The sequence below is a fragment of the Excalfactoria chinensis genome, chromosome 1, assembly GCF_039878825.1.
Source record: "Excalfactoria chinensis isolate bCotChi1 chromosome 1, bCotChi1.hap2, whole genome shotgun sequence".
Classification (NCBI taxonomy): Eukaryota; Metazoa; Chordata; class Aves; order Galliformes; family Phasianidae; genus Excalfactoria; species Excalfactoria chinensis.
The window spans coordinates 179,417,539-179,439,404 of NC_092825.1; the positions used below are offsets into that span (position 1 = coordinate 179,417,539).

Here is a 21,866-nt window from a genome sequence, read left to right on the forward strand (position 1 = left end):
AACAAATTGCAGAGTTCTTGCTTTGCTCTTCCCTTTTACATTCACAACAAATAGAAATCTCTTTCATTCTCCTTTCACCTCCTAACAATATGCCAGTCTTTATGGCACAGCTGCATACTGATTGCAGCATCTTCTTGGCCTGCCTGCATGATCTCTGTCCCTTTCTTGACAGTTAATTTAGACCAGGATCTAAGTTACTTTTCCCAGGAATAGTTTTTAGCATAACAACCATTCTTACATTCTTTTAGTCCATCTCCTAATTGTCTGCTAAAAATGATAGTTACTGATGAGTTTACTGCTTTGAGATTCCAGTTCTTACTGGAGAAACTTTATTCTTTCCCTTGTGCCCTTTTACACCTCTCAGCACTATGGCAGCAGGTTTTCCAAGCAAACACATCTCTCCTTCCAAATCTGCTCTTCTTCTGTACTTTAGCATCAAAGTTTGTTTACTGAATTTCTAAAAACTGATCCTATTCTTTTTTGTTCCTCCTCATTTGGTGTTTTCTGTTCCTTGGCTCCTCTGCCACCCTGTTGTACACCACACTTACCTAGACCCACAGCAAATGATCTTAGAGTGTCCACGCATTCTTCTTGACTATTTATCTATGCCTTAACTTTTCTTTCGATTACATGAACCACAGAGAGCATTAGATTACCTGTTATGACTTTGCCATTAAAACCAACAGATAACTCTGTTACCAAACATATTTAGTCCTTTTGTATATTTCTTAAAATACTCTCTGAAAAGCAAAGGTACTTCTGCATTACTTTGACAGCACTTCCTTTCCAATAGAGAGACCAAGAGTGGCTTCCAACACTCAGTTCCCTACTGTACTTGCACTATTATTAGAAGTTATTACAGTAGGTTTGGTTTTGGTATTGTTTTCTAGCAATTAGCATTAATTTTTCAATTAATTTCCTTGCAATTAGTATTGCATTACGTCACATTTCTTTTATCACTGCCAGGAAGAAAATGTTCTATAAATCTATTGATTTACTAGGAAAACGGCATCTTCTTTTTGTTTGCTAATTACTTCTGAAAAGGGAAGTAAATTGCCATTATGCACTGCCACATTACCAAAAATACCTTGTAAAGTATTATGTATTATAGCATCTAGATAGGGAGCTAGGAGATATAGGGGTTTTCTGTAGTTATGGTAAAGGGAGGGCGGTTGGACTAGATGATCTTATAGGTCCTTTCCAACCTTGTGATTCTATGATTCTATGTGAAATTTCCAAGTTGAAAATTTCCAATGCAAAAAAGTTCAAACAAATTTGTTACAGAATCATAGAATCATAGAATGGCCTGGATTGAAATAGACAATCATGATCATCTAGTTTCAACCCCTCCTGCTATGTGCAGGGTCACGATTGACTAGACCAGGCTGCCCAGAACCACATCCAGCCTAGAAATGAACTAAATATTTTTTTTTATTTATTTATTTTTTTTTTTTGGCACTGAGAATCTCTTAGGTTATACTAACTTGAATTCCTGCTTCACTTTTAAATAAATGATATATTAAAAACTTTAAAATGTAAATATTGCTGTCCAATAGGCACAAATACTCAATGTTTTGAATAACTGCAAATTAGAGTAAGAGTGTGGATTCATTAGAACATAAAAGAGGATATGACTTGTAGCTGGTACCTAAATTTGGCTGCAAGCTTCCTCTGTGAAGAGTCCCTGCCTACCTACTAGAAAGAGTTCAACAAGGAGGCAGAAAGAAGTGTCAGGCTTCTCTGTTGTAGCTGTATGCATTGCTTGATGCAAAATGCTATTTTTCATTACTATCAGTAGAGATTCTATATTTCGTAGTCAGGAAAATTCAAATTATTGTTTTTCTTTATCACAACATTCTGATCTTTCTATTGCTTTTCCATCGTGCCCGCCTCTTGGGAAGAGACACAATTTCTCCACTTCTTAGCAGCTGACATGCCTCTACAGTCAGGGATACACTGATTTCACACAGCAGAGCTGCTCAGCTAATTGCATTTTGCAACATGGCATACCACCAACAGAGAATTCCTCTTTGAGAGGGTCATGCACCTTCTCAGGCTAACTAAAGACATGTCTATTAAATGCCCATTTATTTGAAATGATGGAAATTGACATTAGAAACTGAAGAAGACAAAAGAAAAATGATCAACTGTACCAATTGACTTTTCTAGATATTCAAATTGCCCCCAGCTGTGAGAGATCATGCTGTATGGCACAGCAAAAATCAGAGCATACATTAAATTGCAGCATTTCACACATAAGAAGAACAATTTGGAGCTGGAAATCTTCAGTATTCGTGCCGCTTTTTAAACTGAAATGAAGAATATGTGATTTAAACCATGGAGCTCACCAAGCCCAAATCCTGTCTCTGGCAGTAGTCAGTAAGAGTCAAGATGAATATGAGAAAGATGCATATGCAGAGGATTGTTGTCTTCTCAGTTTCTGATCATCACCATCTTAAATCATCCCAAGCCAGAAATCACCCCCAAACTCTGATGTCTGAAAGCCCTATGAATTTCTCTGGTCTGTCTTGACTCAGTTATGCTTCTTGTGCTGCCATAATGAGTGTGAAAGCATAACTACATGTTGCATGAATAAAAATTTCCTTTAGATTGTTCTCAGATCAGATTGCATTTCTCTGGTCTCACTCTACTTTCCCTTTTGAAGGAAATAATAAAAAGCCATCATCCACTTACCTTTTCCCACACAGTTCCTGATTTTATTGACTTTTATTGATAGTCTGTATTATCCTTTTTCTTCCTCCTCTCATTGCTTTCCACAGACAGGATTTCCTTCCAAGTATTACATGGATTATAACCACTGTAGCTAATAATTAATTAATTAGTTATCACCTCTTTTGAATTTCATTGCTTCTGTATCCAACCTAAAGAGTGTACACCTATTTCAAAGCTACACTTTTACGGTGAGTTATTTTTGTTGGTTTTGTTTGTTTGTTTGTTTGTTTTTTGTTTGTTTTTGTTTTTATTTGTTTGTTTTGTCTTGATTTGTTTTATTTTGTTTTGTTTTGTTTTGTTTTGTTTCCTAACAGTACCTACAGAACTAACAAAATGGGCTATGAACCTTGGCAATATCATGCACTGCAATCCTTATTGGCCACCATTGGATTCGTACACAGAGGTCTTCAGAAATGCCCTAATCACAGGAAGGCAATCAGCCTCAATCCACACTCCAGCAGGTCACAGAACACATGCACCTCACTGATTTCAGATTGAATTTTCTGGCATCTAATAAGTCTTGAACATCAAATTAAAATTTTCCTACTGCCAAGACATTAGGGAAATCTCTCTTCTATGTGGATTCCTGGGGGGACAGTAAGCCAAGCTTACATGGAAGCAGCATGACAATTTTGTTGAAAAACAGTCCAATCTCAGCGTGAAATCCCCAAGTGACTAAAGTTTGTGAGCTGTGCTATTCGCAGCACCAGGTGAAAGTACAATACGAAAACTGTTAAGCTTCCCAGAGTTCAGAATGTCCAACAAAGTGTGGAAATGCAAAAAGAAAAGAAAAAATAAATAAATAATAATAATGATAAAAAAGGAAGAAGTAAGAAAATGATTAGAAAAATACATGCTTGTCTTCCTCAAGAAGCAATGGCTGCATTTCTTTTAGCTTATCGCAGCCCTGCCTTTATCATCCTCCAGTATAATTATATATTTCTGTAAGGAGAGGTCTGTTGTGGCTCCATCCCACAACAAGAGCAGGGACATCCTAATCCCCCACCAAACAGGGTGACAATAAAAAAATGAATGGAGGGAACTGAGCTATCAACCTCAATTACAACACTTGCCAAAACTAAAATGAAATACAGTATATATATTTTTGATAACAAATGTAGTTAGACAACAGCACTTTTTTTTTCCTTCCTTCTTTCTCTCTCTCTCTCTTTTTTTTTTTTCTATGTGTTTTTCTATCCATATACAGAATTATTGTCTTTTTGTTGAAACCATTTCCAGAAAAACAATTCCAAAAAATACTGAACTGATTTTATTTTATGGCATTGTGCTTCGAGTTTCCACCACTAATTCTCAGATAGAGAAAATTTAACAACCCTGGAGCTTGTGTAATTTCAGGGATTTTGTGTTGTAGGGGTATAATGAGATGGTCAAACAATGTATGGACTTAGAACCACTGACTAGTGGAACTGTTTGATTTGGAAGGGACCTTTAAAAGTCATCTAGTCCAATCTGGGCACAAGATTCTGAGATATCTATTATCTATGATTTCCAAATATGTAATAATGGTACATTGAGAGATTTCAGATCCCTGCATTTGTTATTTGTGTAGCTCATGTATCCCTTTGTCCAATGTGAATACTTCAATTAGGCTAATAAGTATTATTCATATCAGACATATTTTTGTGTTTACATAGGTAGCTCCAAAAGCAACGCCTCCCATTTATTTCTATGGAAACTAAAGTTAATACAAAGAGTACAATAGCACTGTCTGATAGAGCAAACTCTCAGCTACAACACACTGTTTTTCAACGTAGTCAACACCATTAGCTATGTGATTTTTCCAGCAATTAACAAGAGCCTGCATGCTATACTCATAAAAATCTGCGCCAGCACAGGTGACACAGTGTTGCCACTGCTGAAATGCACCACCCACCACCTCACTGTGTTCACTTCCTCTCTTCAGTCTCCCTAAATGTTCAGCAAGCATTGATGGGTGGATTTTATTTTTTATTTATTTTTTAATTTATTTTTTCCTCGTGGAGGAATCCAGTTACATGCCTTTGCTTCATCTGTGTTTCCATGTCAGACCCCATTTTCTCAGGCTTCTGCCATCTGTCACACAGAAACAAAAAGTAATGGGATATTGAAGTGAAGGTTTAACCTCTACTATCATGCTATAAACATTTGCCTCAGCTGTCGCAGGTTGACATAATAAAATAGGAGGCATTATTTTTGGAGCAGCCCTCATTTATATATGCGTGTGTATATATATAGATATACATTAGAAAAATATGTGTGTTCTTAGCATTTCCAGATGGGAACTAAAAGAATGGCATCTTGGTGAGATATGACATTTATCAGCCACACACCAAAAAATCTTGTTCTGACCTATTCACTTCTAAAGGACGTAGTCAAAATTTAGCTTGATGTTACTGAGATGCTACACTGTTTATCAGTGCTCACAAAAAAGAAATTACAGTAGCACATTTATGAGAATAGCAGATTTTTCTGGTGGAAAATGAAGATGTTAAAAAGGTCTCACATTGTCCAAGATCAGATGACAAGTTAATTAGAACAATTTATAAACTGACAAAGTACCAGGTCCCAAATGAATTAGACTGTAGTTATAAGGAAGGAGAAAATTGGAAAACCCTTTGGCAAAGATCTGTAAGGCTCACTATGGGTATGGAGAGCTGAAGAGAGCCAGTAATGGAACTCCTCCATTACAGTTACAAGACAACATGAATCTCGAAATAAACTATGAGAACAGTCTTAGAATATGAAGCATTCCTTCTCTTCCAGTCCCCCTCAGATGCTTAGAAATGGCAGATGACCCAGAATTAAGAGGAAAAAATTAGTAAAAATGACAGCAGTTCAAGTGGATTATCTGTGCAGTGCAGTTTAAATGCACTGTAAATTCAATTTTTTTTTTTTTTTTTTTTTTTTTTTTTTTTTGCTGGGATTTTGCAGGAGGAACAGACTGCACAAAAAAAGGCCAAGATGATGAAAATAAATTAGGGTAGATCTCTGTTTCATAACAGAGCCAGCAAAACCAAATAACACTGCAGATTAAAAGATACTCTATTTTGATATTTGAATTGATTTTCATATTCATTTGTGACACTGACTGTCTAATTTACCACGGTAGTCTCCATTACCCTAGTCTTTATACAGTTAAAAATGTCTTTATCCATTACAAAAAACACTGAGAGGTACGGACATTTGTATCTGACAGATCATCCATAGTGGACAAAGAACTGAAGTACAAAAGTACACATAAATCTTTGAAGGTGTTCCCATGCTCAATATTCTTTGAAAAGAAGATCCAGCCCTAAGTTAAGCGTTCTAAGCAAAACCAAAACTACATCCAAGATGCCAGTTTAAGCTAATCTTGCAGCACTAAAAATATCAGGCACTCAGGCTATACTAGCTACCTACAATTTCTCTATAGTTCAGAATAATTCAGCTATGTGCTGAGGGGATAAAAATCCTGGGATATGCATGTTTTCTGAAAAGGCTCCTTTATAGAAAAATTTAGACATTCAGAGGGACAGCAAAGCCTTGCATGGGTTGATATTCAGGGAGCTAAATCCTCTCTTCTTCCCAAGGAGTTTTTCTGCCATCTTCATCTGCAAGTCAATCATAGTCATGGTCACAGCAATCACATTCCAAGTAACCATTACTCTACATAGCATCCAATAATTTGTGCTTCCTCGGTTACCATTTATTATTTTCATTTAGCTTTGCATAAATTGTTGTCTTCGGTCCCAGGGGCCGAGGCTTTATTTTAAGTATTGCAAGACACTAAGATTAAAGCATTAATGACTGTGCTGTGATGTTGTTCACTGATACCACCATTATCTATCCACCTTTTGCATTGCATTGGCATAATTTTAGTTTCTATTTTATCACTTAGTTTCAATAGTTGTTCAACTGTTCAGCTAGTAAATAGCTGTCCCATATCATTCAAGTAAAGGTTCTTTTCCTATAATAAACAAAAGCACTTTCTGCTTATCTCTTAAAGAGTCATTCAGATTCAGCCAACTACTTTCAAGCACCTGTCTGATTTCTGCAGATAAGAGTCTACCCGTACTATAGATAATTAAGTTATAATTTCAGTCAATGGAGAGGCACTTACTAGAACAGATGATACATAGTTCAGTTATCTAAGCACAGGTATAGATATCTTTTCTGATGCTGAAACCATCTGCCTGTCACGGGGTGTAATGGGCGATCTAAACTCTTCTGAAGTGGCTTCTTGTGGCCAGGTGGGATAGCCTCAAGCCTCACAAATGCTTCTAGATTCCTATGTTGTAGCAACCAAGTAGAGCATTGAAATATTCAGGATGTGATCCTGTTTGGACTATGCATTAGAAGGAGATGAATGCCATCTCTTCAAAATGTGTTTCCTTGATCTGCACTATATATGTGATCTTAGATATCCTATCTGTACATAAATTCTCCACATGGACAAATGAATTTGGGTATCTGTGTGTGTGTGAATTTCACGTACACTTTTCAAAGCAACATGGGTTTTTCTGATTTAAGCAAAATCAAATGATAATATACTTATAAACACCAGGAAGCACTGGAACAGGTTACCCAGGGAGGTTGTGGAGTCTCCAAAAGCCACATGGATACAGTGCTAAGCACCCTGTTCAGGGTGTCCCTGCTACAGCAGGGATTGGGCCAGACAGACTCACACAGGTCCCTTCCAATCTCAATCTGTGATTCTGATATTCTGTGATTCTCTACTGCTTTATCTCCCTCAGCTGTACAAATGTACATATTTCAATATGCTAAGCATCCGTGTGAAAATAAGATGTCTTAGCAAACTTTGTACATTTGTCTTCTAGAGGAAGCATGATCTGTAGGAAAGAACATCCCAAAAGCCTCTGTAACACCAAATGTTGACCATACATTTCTATACATAGTATATGCTATTTTGCCAAGTTTAGCCTTCAGTGCCAAAGACTGTTTTTTAAGTTTATTCACTCCTGTGTTCAGTCTGCTGTTTTGGGTTATCCTCTCTCTCATTGATCAGATTACCTTAATAATGGATCCTAAAAGTTAGCATGCAGTGACTGTAATTAAACAGCATCTTAGTAAATGTTTTGCTGCTTTGTTGAATTAGAATCCTCTCTGTTGAGGAAATGGACTAGATTGTGTAGCTAAGAGCCCATCCACTGAGAACATAAGCATTACCACATGTATTTTACTTTTCTGCCCATCAGCTACTCCTGAACTTTCTTTAGCTGATCTCAGAACCTTATTTAGAAAATAGATCATTTGGAAACGTAAACTGGCATAGAGGGAGTCCTTCTGAATAAAGCATTGATCACCAGTAAATGGGTCTGCCACAGAACTGGACTCTATGTAAGAAACTATGAAACAGGGATGCACATTTCTCTGTAAGTTATTGGAAACCAGAATGCTAGGGTTGACCTACAAAAACTCAGTCAGGTCAGTGACAGCTGATAAATCATCTCCTCTGTGTCATGGCAAACTGAACAAAGGAATTCAACCTAGATCTTCCACACTGTGAAAAAAATAAAAATAAAAATAAAACAAAAGATGGAGCAGATGTCAAGGATTTTCTACAAGATGTTTCCATTATAGATTTTGACTTTCCAGGTTGCATTCGCAACCTTGCAAAAAAGAAACATTTCTCTTTTTTTCATTATTATTATTATTATTTTTCCTTTTGACCTTTTAAGGCTGAAGAAGTTTTCTAGTCCCTTGCAGATTTTATTTTATTTTATTTTATTTTATTTTATTTTATTTTATTTTATTTTATTTTATTTTATTTTATTTTATTTTATTTTATTTTATTTATTTATTTATTTATTTTTTTCATTTAAGCAATAGATTTTCACAGCACATGACAGAGGCTGGTAATTTTTCACTGAGTTATTTGTATCAGTGTTTTCCTCTGACTGTGCAAAAGTCACTCCCTTGTGATGCTGGTTAAATCCAGAGCTTGTCTCTCTATTGGAAGTAATTTGCCTTCCTCCACCACTGGCTCTGTACAGATGTCATGACAATGAGCCTTTCACAGGATGGGGCTTTATCAGAATCCATACAGCAACAAACAGGTGTGACACAAAGCACAAAGAAGCAGACAGAGCTATCTCTGTACAGCATTCTGCAGTGACACACCTATCTCTGCTTCTTCAAGTAAACATATTGACTTTTGAATCACCTTGTCACCCTATCTGTCCCTTTTGATGGTTGTCTAGCAACTCTGTCCTTACAAAATCCTATGCTGTGAGCCCCCTAGGGCAACAGTCGCCTTTGTCTCACTTGCTTGTACAGAGATGCACAATGAGGCCCTAAAGCTTTGTACTACTTTCTAGGTGTTACGAGAGTAATAATAAATAATATTAAAAGCCATAACAGCTGCAATAAAACTGGCATTTATATGGCTTAACTTGATGAACAGCTAACAAATGATTTAAGCTTTTAAATATATATGTATATAAATATCAACAATAAATAAGATGAAGCCGCAACCAGGAAAAAAACTCTTTTAGCTTTTAATTTTATGATATTTTTACTTATCTTTCTCTTGCATAAGGGATATGAACAGGCGTGCGTTGCAAATTCTGGGCAGTTGATCTGTCTTCAATGACAGTTTTGCTATAATTCTCCTAATTTCAAGCTTCTGCTTGAAAAGGTAACAGCAAATGGCATCCAGGACATTTTTGCAGTCATCGGCAGCTGATTCAGTTGATTCGTTTTCACAGATTTAAGTTTTGTGCACAGTCAATCCCCTTGGAAAAAGGCTGCTTCCCCATATTAAATGGCTGGCATAAACACCAAATCCTGATTTGAAAATAAGCATAAAAGTTAAGGTTTTAACAGTCCATATCATCACTCCAGCCCCAGATCTCAAGAGAGAGCTGTATTCCATTAACAAGGTCCCACAGATAGTTGAAAACAAACATGGATGCTTCTTTATTTGAAAATCTCATATATGTGGGTCAGAAAAGGTTTGTAGATTAAGAAATGTAGATTAAGAAAGGACTGACCTCTCATAAGAAATACAAATTACTTCTGACTCACATTAGATATACCACCAGCAATTTTTATTGTTAGATCATACAGTTCATTCCTTGCTATTTTTAATAGTGTTAGTCAACAGAAATTTCCTGTGCAAGAATCAACAAATAGCACATAAGGCATATTTGCATTATAAAGAGTTTGTTGGGTTGACCTGGTATTATCATGAATCTATTGAGTTGGTTCAAATTTTAAAAAATAAAATAAAAAGACAAGCAGACATTGTGAAATCAGTGTAATCTCTGGAAGAGTTGAGACTGTTTAGTCTAGAGACAAGAATGCTGAAAGAAGACAGAATAATCATTTCCAAACATGCAGAAGAGACTTTCAAAGAGAAAAGAAATACAACAACTTTATTTTTTTTTATTTTTATTTTTTATTTTTTTTATTTCTTTGCCTGAAGGGAACAGAGCAGAGAGCAAGAAGGAAAGGCTTGAATCACATCAGAAAATTCTGAGTGAAACTGCTGGCAGAACTCTAAGCAAAAAGCAAAACACAGGACTGGTTTAGTAGGCTGTGGCATCCCTCTCGGGCTTAAAGAAAGCCTCAAAATACTGTAGGGAATATTTTTTGCATTCTTTCTTTATGTTATCAAGGAAATATTTCCTTTTTCCTTTCCTTTCCCCTTTTCTTTCCCCTTTCCATCACCCTTCCCTTCCCTTCTCTAAGTGCCACTGCTGAAGCACGGGTTGGAACAGATGACCTCAAGAGGGACCTCCTAACTTCAGCCAAGGTCAGGCTTGATGTAGCTCTGAGCACCTGATGGAACTGTGGGGTGTCCCTGTTCATTGCACAGGAACTGGACTGGATGACCTGTAAGGGTCGCTTCCAGCTCAAATAATTCTATAATTAAATCATTCTATAAGTTCGCTTTAACCAAGTTTCTGCGGGAAGGTACTATGCTGTGAAACACTGATCAAATCCCCAGATTTGTTTTTGTTTGTAACTTAATAAGCTACATGCAGAAATCATAGCACTTGACCCTTTAGGTATTCCAAAATCTTACCCAACAATGACAGATACTGGGTAAATAACTGTAGTTGTACCAAAGAATAGAAAAAATGAACCATAGCTATAGTTTTTATCATTGCTGCTGCTGTCATTTCACAAAAGTTGAATGCATTTTTGTTCTCCTTTTGTCATTCTTTTTTTTTTTTTTTGATTAAAATTCAGAAGTAGAGGAAGATAAAAAAAAAAAAAAAAAGGTGGTAAGAAGTGTTAGCAGTAGCTTGACTTTCTGAAATCCAGGATTTTCCTTGCTAAAATCACAACAATTCTGCTGACAACACTGGTAAAGGACTTTCTCATCCTTTTGTTGAGATGCCCAGACTAATGTCTTCTGGCATTATGCTGTTGTCAGATTTGCTGATTGAGGACACGGCAGCCTGTCCCCTGGGAATGAAAGCCACAGTCACACATTTTTGTTGAGATACCTTATACACACTTAAAGCTCTATTATCCCTGAAGTCTCTTCTGGTTGTTTGTTTATTTGTTTGTTTGTTTTGTTTTTAGTTTTTCATTTAAATTTCAACATCCCAAGTCTTTGAAAATAAGGACAGTCTCACATAACAGACCTTTTAAAGTAAATTCACCTAAGTAGATGCATTTGCATTTTAAAACAGGGTGTAGGAGGATGTAATTAAAGAAAGAATTCTTAGTTAAATGTGCCCCATCTCAACGATTTAATCGACTACTATGTGACCATTTCCTAATTCATTGTGACTCTTCTGTGAAAATAAACAAAATCAAAATCATTACTTTGACTGGAGGTTAAATTGTGTGGCTGTATTCTGGCAAGTACAAATAATAACAAAAATAATTCAAAAAATTGATTTTAATTTTTTTTTATTTTTCTGCACTTCTTTCTACCATTTAATTTTTCTCATCTTTTTTTAGTTTAGTTAAACAGCCATAATTTGATGACTGCCATGATTTGATGACTGCCATGATAGTGCCTTCTTGTGACATTCTAACTTGGACAGGCGTGTCTAGGTAGTTTGCACAAATGCAGGTGATTCACATAGTCCTGGGTAGGAACTTCAGCTTTTTACTTTAAGTTTTAAAATGGATATGTTCAGCTGGCAACAGCTATAAGACAGAGGGAATGGAAGTTAGCTGTACATATGTAAACTCAAGGAATGTGTTCATAGAATCACAGAATCATAGAATTACTCAGGTTGGAAAGGACCCCAAAGATCATCAAGTCCAACTGCAGCCTAGCCTAACAGTTTTGCTGAAATTGTGATGAATTTATGTAATATGTTGATTATGATAAAGCCATCCCCCATACTGTGTAGAAAGCATCACCATGGGCGAAGTCACAGCATGTTTCAGGCCATGAAATCACTAGCATTGCAGTGACATCCATACCTTTATCAGTGTACATCGATATGAGCTGGATAATTTACAGACATGATTAAATATTTTGCAACTACTTCAAACATTCAGAATTTCAATTTTTGAACCATCAACAGAAGATTAAGTGCTTGAATCCTAATAAGAGAGTACTTTGCTACATTTTGCAGGAAGTCATGCTTGGACTATTTGAATTCTGTTGTGTTTAACAAGGTTTAGACAATTCATTTACTCTCAGAATAGTAAAATGTATACAATGTCATTTTTACTGTAATTGTCTTCCATAATTTTGTTCAGTATTTTATTTTTATTGGAATGTTCATTGAAAATGGAGCCATTAAATGTAGTGTAAACATTTCTGAATTGAGATGTTAACATTTAAAAATTGCCTCATTTCTTCTTAATGTGTTTTGCTGTTTTCCTTGCCTAATTATCATTCTTTTCAATATTTATGTTAACATGACCTTTCTCTGACTGAATAGCTGTAACTGCTTCTCAAGTACTTATAGCATCATGATTTTTAAATTAAATTACGTTGTCGTAGAAGAGATTGCACAGAATAGTGGAAAAAAGAACAAGTTTCTGTTAGTCCCAAAATTCTGAAAGTAGTAATAATGTTTATTGGTTCACTCATCCAATTGATGCAATTGTACTGGAGGAAGTATGACTTTGTTTCATGATTAGGAACATTCTAGTAGATGTAATGCTAGTCAAAAATGCCACATTGACTAGCAGTGGAAGTTTGTTTAATGTTGTAAAATGTTTATTAAGTTTATTTATTATAACTTCATCCTGCTGACAGAATTCAAGTTTCACCATGGATTCTGTTTGCCCATGGGAACAGATCACAGCAATATAGGCAGTAAGATTTGGCTCTGCATCTTGAGTTTTCAGGTCAATGTAATACCATAGCTAAAGCCCACACTTTTGAAATCTGTGAGGTCTGAGAGTGCAACATATGCAATAATAAGCAAATGCAGAATTCTTTTCTAAACACTGGGGTTTGTTTACTTTGATTTTCTGCATGTCCTTCTGTTCAGCTTATACAGAATTTATGAGTAAGGATCAGAGTATCAGCTCAGTTTCACTATGAAAACTTCTGTTGTATACCCAGCTTCCCAAATGCTTTCTTTCTCTGCCCAGAAAATGTGATAATTTTCCCCTGGCCTTCCTTTCTCTTCATTTGTTTGGAGCTGACTGCAAGTAAGAACACAATGAACTAAAGGACAGGAATGATATACATTAAGAGAGAAGGGGAAAAAAAAAAAAAAAAAAAAAAAAAAAAAAAAAAAAAAAAAAAAAAAAAAGTATAATTATATGAAGTATAGAACTTCAACATTTTAACTTTTTGAAATTGGAAGATATTAACAAAATTAAAGAGTGTATATAAAACTGAATGAAAACAATGCATGTCGAAAGACTGTGTAGAAAAAGGGACATTTATGACTCCTGAGAAACAGAAACAGAAAAAGGAAAACTGGGTAGACTTCAGCTGTCACTAACCAACAAAATGTTAATGTAGGTGTATTACTCTTTAAACCTGCTTGAGATAAAAATGCCAAATAGAAATAATAGACCTGGCAGCTCATTCAGTTAACAAGTTCAAACAACTGAGTTCACAAACACTGCACAGCATAAAATTATGTTGAGCTTCCTTCAAGTTCTCTCTTCAAGGATGTGTTGAATAAGGATGGTCTAGAGCACTAATCATGTGGGGACTGGCTGAGGGAACTGGGATTGTGAAGACAAGAGGAGGCACAGAGGAGACTATATCACTCTCTGCAACTCCTTGCAAAGAGGTTGAGGTCCAGTGACAGGACGAAAGGTGATGACCTTAAGTTGTGTCAGGGGTTGTTCAGGATGGATATTGGGAAAAAGCTCTCCTCAGAAAGAGTGATAAGAATTGGAACAGGCTGCCCAGGGAAGTGGTGGAATCACTGTCCCTGGAGGCATTCAAGAACTGTGAAGATGCAGCACTGAGGGCAATGTTCAGTGGGCATGGTGGGGATGAGTTGATGGTTCAACTAGATATTCTTGGTTGTCCTTTCCAATCTTAATGATTCTATGCTTGGGGATGTTTTGAAATCATACTTTCTTCAGAGCTGTCTTGGACTGAGTTCTTTGGTGGAACTTGGGTTTCTCAATGAGGTTGTTTTTTCTATGCACATGAAACGCATAACCTTTCCTTCTGTCTGACTTCCTCTTCCTTTCTGAGAATTAGGCAATAAGGAGACATTAGGTTCAAGATGAAGCAAGAGAGATCAGTATTTCAAGGCAAGCTGCTGTAAATGACTTGTGTGCTCTGCTCAATTGCAGACTATCAGCATGAAAAAAGATAACACGGAATGAACTTGTCCCGACAAGCAGATCTCAGATTGCCTAAAGTCAGTAACACTAATGCAGCTTATCCACATTTTCCTTCTCCTTTTCACATTTGGCCAGATAAGCAGTAAACACATGGTTTCCATAGAGGATGTACTAATGGCTGGCAAAACAGAGGAGCTCAATCCAAAGCCCTGCACCTTTTAGGTGAGTAGCTAGAGTTAAACAAGGCAGGGTCATAGCTGAGAGCTTTGGAAAAGCAGCTCAAAAAGAGGGGAAGGGAAAAACAGTGAGAAAGGGAGAATGCAATCATCTTTTTATGGGAAAAAATGTCAAACTGTCATGTTAGTCTCTGCCGGGACTCTAAGTGCTAACGGTTGCCGGGGCAACTGTTGTGCCAAGCCTCGGTACTTATGTATTTTTTCCATTGATAATTGCTAATGTGAACAAGTGCTGGCTTGCACTTTACACCTGCCTGGCTTGTAAGTCTACCTTAATTGGATGTGCCAAGATTGAGGAAAAAGTAATCTGCCCTTTCAAGACAAGTGACAGGTAGATGAAGTGTTGCTTAGGCCTTTACTGTAACAATTTTGCTGACAAAATTAAAATGAATTGTTTCCCTAAGCACACATACACTGTCTTTGCTTACCAAATTGAGAGTTTAGGCTTCAAGGTTCGTTTTAGGAAATTATGCTATAAAGCTTTTTGGGAAGATCTTGCTACTGTGGGGTGAAGTCTCCCTTTTACCCGCAGAGTTCAAAGTAAATTGCTGCAGCATGTTTCATTTTATATGAACGTATGAAAGCAGTCTTTCAGAATGAAGGAGAGAAATGAGTAAAAGGAAACAAATATTGCTACATATCTGTATATATTTAATTTGTAGATGATTTTTAAATAAGTGTGATTCTGTAAAGAAATGTCCTATGGAATGAAAATGAGTTATTTTAAAATTTTTGGGCTGATGGCTCGTACCACAACCACAGAAGTGATGAGAGATCTTGTAGTAGTCAGTGTTTGAATGTCATACTCAAGATATTTCGTATAATCATATAATCATGTAATTGTTTGATTTCGAAGGGACACTCACAGCTCTGTCAGGTGTTCAGAGCCCCGTCTAGCCTGACCTTGAATGTCTCCAGAGCCGCCACATTTCAGGGTGACCTGTGTCAGTGCATCACTACCCTTATTGTTATAACCTCTTTCCTCACATGCAATCTAAATCTCCCTTGACTGAAAGAAATACCAGAATCTCAAAACTCTCCAAGAATAATTTCACCATTAAAAATAACCAAAACAAAACAAAACAAAACAAAACAAAACAAAAGACCCAAGAAGCCTGAGGGATCTATTTTAAGCTGCACTACAGAATTCTGTGATGAGGGTCTAATTCTTTACTGAATCTTATAAGACTGTCATGCAAACTGTAGAAAAGTTATAAAGTTTTGTGGGACCTTTTATTTGTTTACTAAATTTATTTTTCTGGTCTTAAAGAGATTACAGAGTTTCTATGTTCAGCTTGCATTTGATTCTCAGTGCTGTGTCAGGCCTGGCTTGTTCGACTGCTGACTGTATTCACTCTGTGTAACTCTGCATTTCTTTGATGTCGATTTCCCAGTGCTCTTAAATGAAGTTAACTGAAAGCAATATGCCAGAGAGAATTAACATATGAATAATACATAGTGCTTATTTTAGCACCTTTCGTCAGAAGACCTCAAAGAACAGCACAAAAGATATGGGAGATTACCTTATGCCCATTTTATGAAGGAAGAAGTGGAAGTATGTTGCTATTATATTATTTGTCTTACACGTCATCATCAGTGAGGGTAGTAATAGGAAAAAAAACATCCTGCCTGACAAAAAGATTGCCCCAGAAGCTAGACACCATCAGATCTACTGCTAATTCTGATTGTATGATCAGTCTTCCTTTTTGAGTAATAGCTGAGGTTTCAAATGTGTCTCTTCTTGTGGGTTTGACTGAGGATTAAAAGACTGCAAGTGTAAGGTGGAGCAGAACTTGTAAGCTCTTTGGTAAGATAACAGCATTAAAAATGAAATTAACAAAATCCAAAATCTATTCTTATGTCCTTCATAAAGGACTGTAAATCCTAGATAGTGATTTCATGTCTGGAAACATAGTGATCTCATAGGGATATTTTTTTGCTAAGATGGACTAAGAGTATAAAAGAGCCTACTGAAACTGCACAGGAGAGCAGGGGATTTATAACACCTTATTTAGGATTCTTTTAATCTGTGTTTTCAGTGATATTCATTTACTAATGTAATTCCCCCATAACTCATGGGGCTAACTTTTGTCCTCACATTTCTGGCTGGTCACATAGAGATGAGAGAAGCTGGAATACACAGCCATAATTGTGGTTTTTAGAGTTGATAAACCCCAACCTGAAATAAGACACTAGCTTTATGCACATTTATTAGTAGGTGCAGCATGCAGAAATCTCTGATTTCACACTACCGGTTGTTAATGCTGGTTGAGATTTAGGAGTCTATCAGAGTTTACCAAGATATGAAGTAGAGGGTTTTTTTGTTGTTGTTGTTTGTGTGTGTGTTTTTTTCCCACTTATTAATGTTAAACTAAAGAACTGCCATGTAGTGCAGGCAGTGTGAGAATGAACTAAGAGCAAGTCAAAAGAAAACATACTGTCACAGTAATAGAAATTAAAGAGAATATGTAAAGGTAGAAAATAAAAAAAGAACACTCCCTAGATTTTTTGGATCATGTTGATCACTCAAATGGAAACTGGAGTAGATTCACTGAAATCAGTGATGAAGTAAAGTGTGATTGTATCCTTTCAATGCAGAGCTCAGTTGCTTTGGCTTAATAAAATGCGTCTTTCTCTTAGCTAAGCTCCCTAACTGCCAGTATGTTCAGCTGGAGCCATACTGAATGCAAAGTTATTTTATTTAAATTAACTTCTTTTAAATTTGAAGGTTTTCATTAACCTGTAAAGAGATGAGAGCTCAAAATCATGCAAACAGTAATTCAAAACAACTCAGGTGATAAGCTGTAACTCATTAAATCATTATAACTTCATCACACTCATACGTGTGTGTTCATGTCCTTGCTCTTACCTATGATTTGCATTAGGACAAAACAAATACTTTTCATGAAATTGGTTTTCTTGCTTACACATTTTACTAAATGTTTCACTGCATCTTTTTAGTAATGAATAGAAGAATTCAAGTTAGTAACCATGTAAGTGCTTGTATAAAGTCCAACGTCCTGAAGAAAGAAGATGTATAGATATGCAGTATCATACTGGTGGTATTTTAACATGTGTAAGTCAGTATTCATACATGCAGTGTAAAATAAATAGTAAAAAAAAATAAAATTCACAGATATATCATATAAAATCACCAGATAAATTCACAAACTGAAGGAGAATATATATATATATATATATATATATCCTACTGAAGAAAATATTTATTTCAGAGATATTTTCTTTTCCCGTGCATCTTAAAACTAAGCATGTAGACAGATGTCTTTATGTTCCTCTTCATCTCTGTGGGCCTAAAGCCAACAAGTAGAGAAAGGGGACAGATAATTAATCTTGTTCCATCTTCCATTGCAGTCATATAAATTTTCAGTATAATCAAGGAACATAATGTGTCAGATTTTCTTTTTCTGTATACATTCCATCTCCTGTAATGGTTTGTCCCTGTTTGTGGCAGGGGACTTGGAGTAGATGACCTTCCAGGGTCCTTTCTGTGTTTCTGTTCTTCTGTGGCTTAAAAGTTTGTGAAGATGAAATAATATCAGAAGGTTTTTGTCCTCGCTGCCCCACTTTATATCACCATATTAAAAATATACAAATGCTTGCATATATTTATAAATGTATGTGTATGTGTATATATATAGTGTGTGTGTGTATGTGTTAAATTTCCATTCTTGGATGGAGTATCTTTGCTGTCTTGGTGGGAAATCAGATTGATAGAAAGACTAAACAATCTTATTTCAAGATATAATTTTTAATGCATCCATGTATATAGGGACCAGGTTTTGCCTCTGAATGTATATATCAGTAACTCAATGTTTCAGCCAAAGAAGGGGAACTCACAGATCTTATTATGGTACAAATATATTCATGCATATTATAATGAAGCATAGTATGTATTTTTAAATATATATACTAAATCTTTGCGTGAAAAACAGGTAAGAAGATCTGATGTGTAAATCAAAGATATAAGATTACTTGCTAACAACTGCTTGAATTAGTGACACAAGATAGTCTTTCATTCATGTTGCATCATCTGCCCAGAGTAAAACTCACTAAATGATTCACGTGACTATAATCTCCTCATAGAATATATAATTTAACTCTCCTTTTTCTAGCATTGAGCACAACTTCAGTATTACTTTCTAATCACAGAATAATAGAAGGAAAGCATAGTTTTGGAAATTATGGGTCATTCATTTTTTTCTCTTTTTGTGTATTGTAGGTTGGATATATCTCTTGACTCAAAGAAATGGTTTGTTCTCTGTTCCTGAGATACTGGTGAAAGGCTGTAATTAAGGTAAGAATGTGATAACATGAAATTTCGTGCAATTTATTAGTCTTGCAACCTTATCCTACTTGAAAAGTGATGATTAAAATTCTGTGCATATTTATTTGTTTATTTATTTGTATTTCACTATTTTTTCAACACCATAAGGATTTTGTTGTTACAGCAGCTTATTTAGCTTTAACAACACTTGTGGGCTTTTTTTGTTTGTTTGTTGGTTGTCAGAGATGCCATCACAGATTTAAATTTTAGCAGCCTGTGGGAAGAGATTGCATTTCTATAGAAAGCAATTCTTTTTGTACAGAAATTCACCGTGAAGGAATTGTAACAACTCAGGCCCTAACTGTGGAGTTTGAGCACTCTACACTTGGCATAAAATTTGAAAATCAGCTATATAACATAGGACCTTTAACTCAAAGAAAATAAGACTTCTTAGGGGATTTAAGGGATTGACAAGCTTTTGATTCCCCTCTGTCCACACCCTCCACCCCTGCTAAAAAATAATTTAAGGATTGATCTCTAGGTTACATTATTTTCCACTGAGATGCCTTTTCTTATACATCTTGGATTTGAATAGCTAATGTTCTTGTATTGAGATAAAATTATACACTTCTTTCTGGAGGCACGGAATCATAAGCTTAAAGCTGCATCATTTTAAAGAAGAGTAGTGAACAAATACGAACAAACCCCATCAGGAATTGATGTATCTATCCTTTGCAATTACTTTTGTGAATCCCTGCTCTAAGCAGAGTCAAATCAAATGATTAAGATAAGCACAGAGTTGATGGTAGTCCAGCACTTGGAAACAAATGGATTTACCAACCTTGTCTGTTCTGTGTGGCAGGATTATCACCAGTGAGTACAGCATGGAGTCATTCTAAATGTGAAAGTCATCACATCTGTAGGTTGCAAGGTGTTGCTATGAGAAAAAAAAAAAAAAAAAAAAAAAAAAAGAAAAGAAAAAAAAAAAAGTGAAAGAGTATAACACATAATTACACATACACATAATTAAAAATTCAGTACTCTGTTCTAAACCAGAGGTTTATAAGGAGATAACAAGGATTTCACCAAATCTTCATGGATGATTTGTCTCCTACGAATGGGGAATTGCCTGTTTTCAAGCAAATCTTGTAGATTTAATATTTTCTGCAGCACAATTAATAAGCACTGTGTTTTGATGGCTTCTGTTATCTGAAATCACCTACTCCAGGTAGTGCTGGAATGCTTATCACTGATAAATTTATCAATGTCCAGTCGCACTTTCATTAAGCTTTTGGCTTTAGCATACAGCAACAACGCTTTTGTAAAAGTTTGGCCAAGAAGTCTGTAATGACTGTTCAATTACAAGCTGCTACGTTTAAATGAATGCAAATATGTTTGAATGTGAGCATTACACACTCTATATATAGTCTCTGAGTTGTGATTTGTGTTGAAAAGATTGTAGAACAAATTTGTCACAGTAAGTTGTAGGCAAACTTTCTTTTTCTGTATTTAGTTGAAAATTAAATCCTCAGTAATGCAGTAGAAGTGTTCTGATGGTGTCCTTCGAATATTCTGTTTGGATGGTGAAAGACCTTTGTCAAGGAGCATGCTGTATTTAAAAAAAATGATTCCAAATATAGAGCATCATTTCCTGATTTTAATACAAAACAACAATCTTAATGAATGCACTTCTGTTATTTTAGTATGTTATTGTGCTTAATTGTGTTGGTCACATTTCATTAAATCTTGACATATAACCAGTCGTGATTGATGTAATTTGACAAATTGCATCCAAGATCAAATCAAAGCCTCTGCCTACATTTCAGACGATGTATCTACATTCCTGTGAATGTGCAAAAGATCACTCCTTCTTGAACTAAATCTGTGACTCCTGAATTATCTCTTAGTGGGACTATGATATCTGATAATTTAGGTGTACTGTGTGTAACTGGAAGTGAGTTCTTGAGTGTGAATGAATCAAACTATTTCACTGCTTGATTTTTTATGTTCAGTATAAAATCTTTATGCTAACACACTATCAATTTATCATACTTCTACTACTAAGCCTAAGCACTGACTTAAATCCACCATCTTTAAAATACAGCAGTTTATTTCTGCCAATAAACAGTCATTATGAAGACTTCCTCTGTAACCAGGTGCGTAAATGACAAACTATCATTATCATGAAAAATCGGAGCCAACTTTGCAAGCTTATGTTTAGTAGGAACTAGTGACTTCTGTAAGAACATGCGGCATGTGCAGGATGGCCAGGGGATCAGGCCTAGCCAGCATGGGTTCATGAAGGGCAGGTCCTGTTTGACCAACCTGATCTCCTTCTATGATCTAGTGACCCATCTGCTGGATGAGGGAAAGGCTGTTGATGTGGTCTACCTGGACTTCAGCAAAGCCTTTGACACTGTCTCCCATGGTATTCTCCTGCAGAAGCTGACAGCCCGTGGCTTGGATGGGTACACTCTCGGCTGGGTAAGGATCTGGCTGGAGGGCGGGGCTCAGAGAGTGGTGGTAAATGGAGTCAAATCCAGCTGGTGACCGGTCAGGAGTGGTGTTCCCCAGGGGTGGGTGCTGGGGCCTGTCCTCTTCAACATCTTTATTGATGACCTCAATGAGGGAATTGAGTGCACCCTCAGTAAGTTCGCAGATGACACTAAATTGGCTGGGAGTGTGGATCTGCCTGGGGTTAGCGAGGCCCTACAGAGGGATCTAGACAGGCTGGAGAGCTGGGATGAAGCCAACAAGACCAAATGCCGAGTCCTGCACTTCGGCCATAACAACCCCAGGCAGAGCTATAGGCTTGGGGTGGAGTGGCTGGAGGACTGTGTGGAGGAAATGGACCTGGGGGTACTGATTGATGCATGGCTGAACATGAGCCAACAGTGTGCCCGGGTGGCCAAGAGGGCCAGTGGCAT

At 36.3% G+C, this 21,866-nt stretch overlaps 1 long non-coding RNA gene across 1 annotated transcript in view; it reads left to right on the forward strand.

Annotated features, from left to right (window-relative positions):
• LOC140247353 (uncharacterized) overlaps positions 1–19,884 on the forward strand; it is a 638,953-nt gene extending 619,069 nt beyond the window's left edge. Inside the window, exon 5 of the long non-coding RNA XR_011902641.1 lies at positions 18,895–19,884. This is a non-coding gene — a long non-coding RNA (uncharacterized lncRNA). The remainder of the gene's footprint in view (positions 1–18,894) is intronic.
• The last annotated feature ends 1,982 nt before the right edge of the window (positions 19,885–21,866 follow it).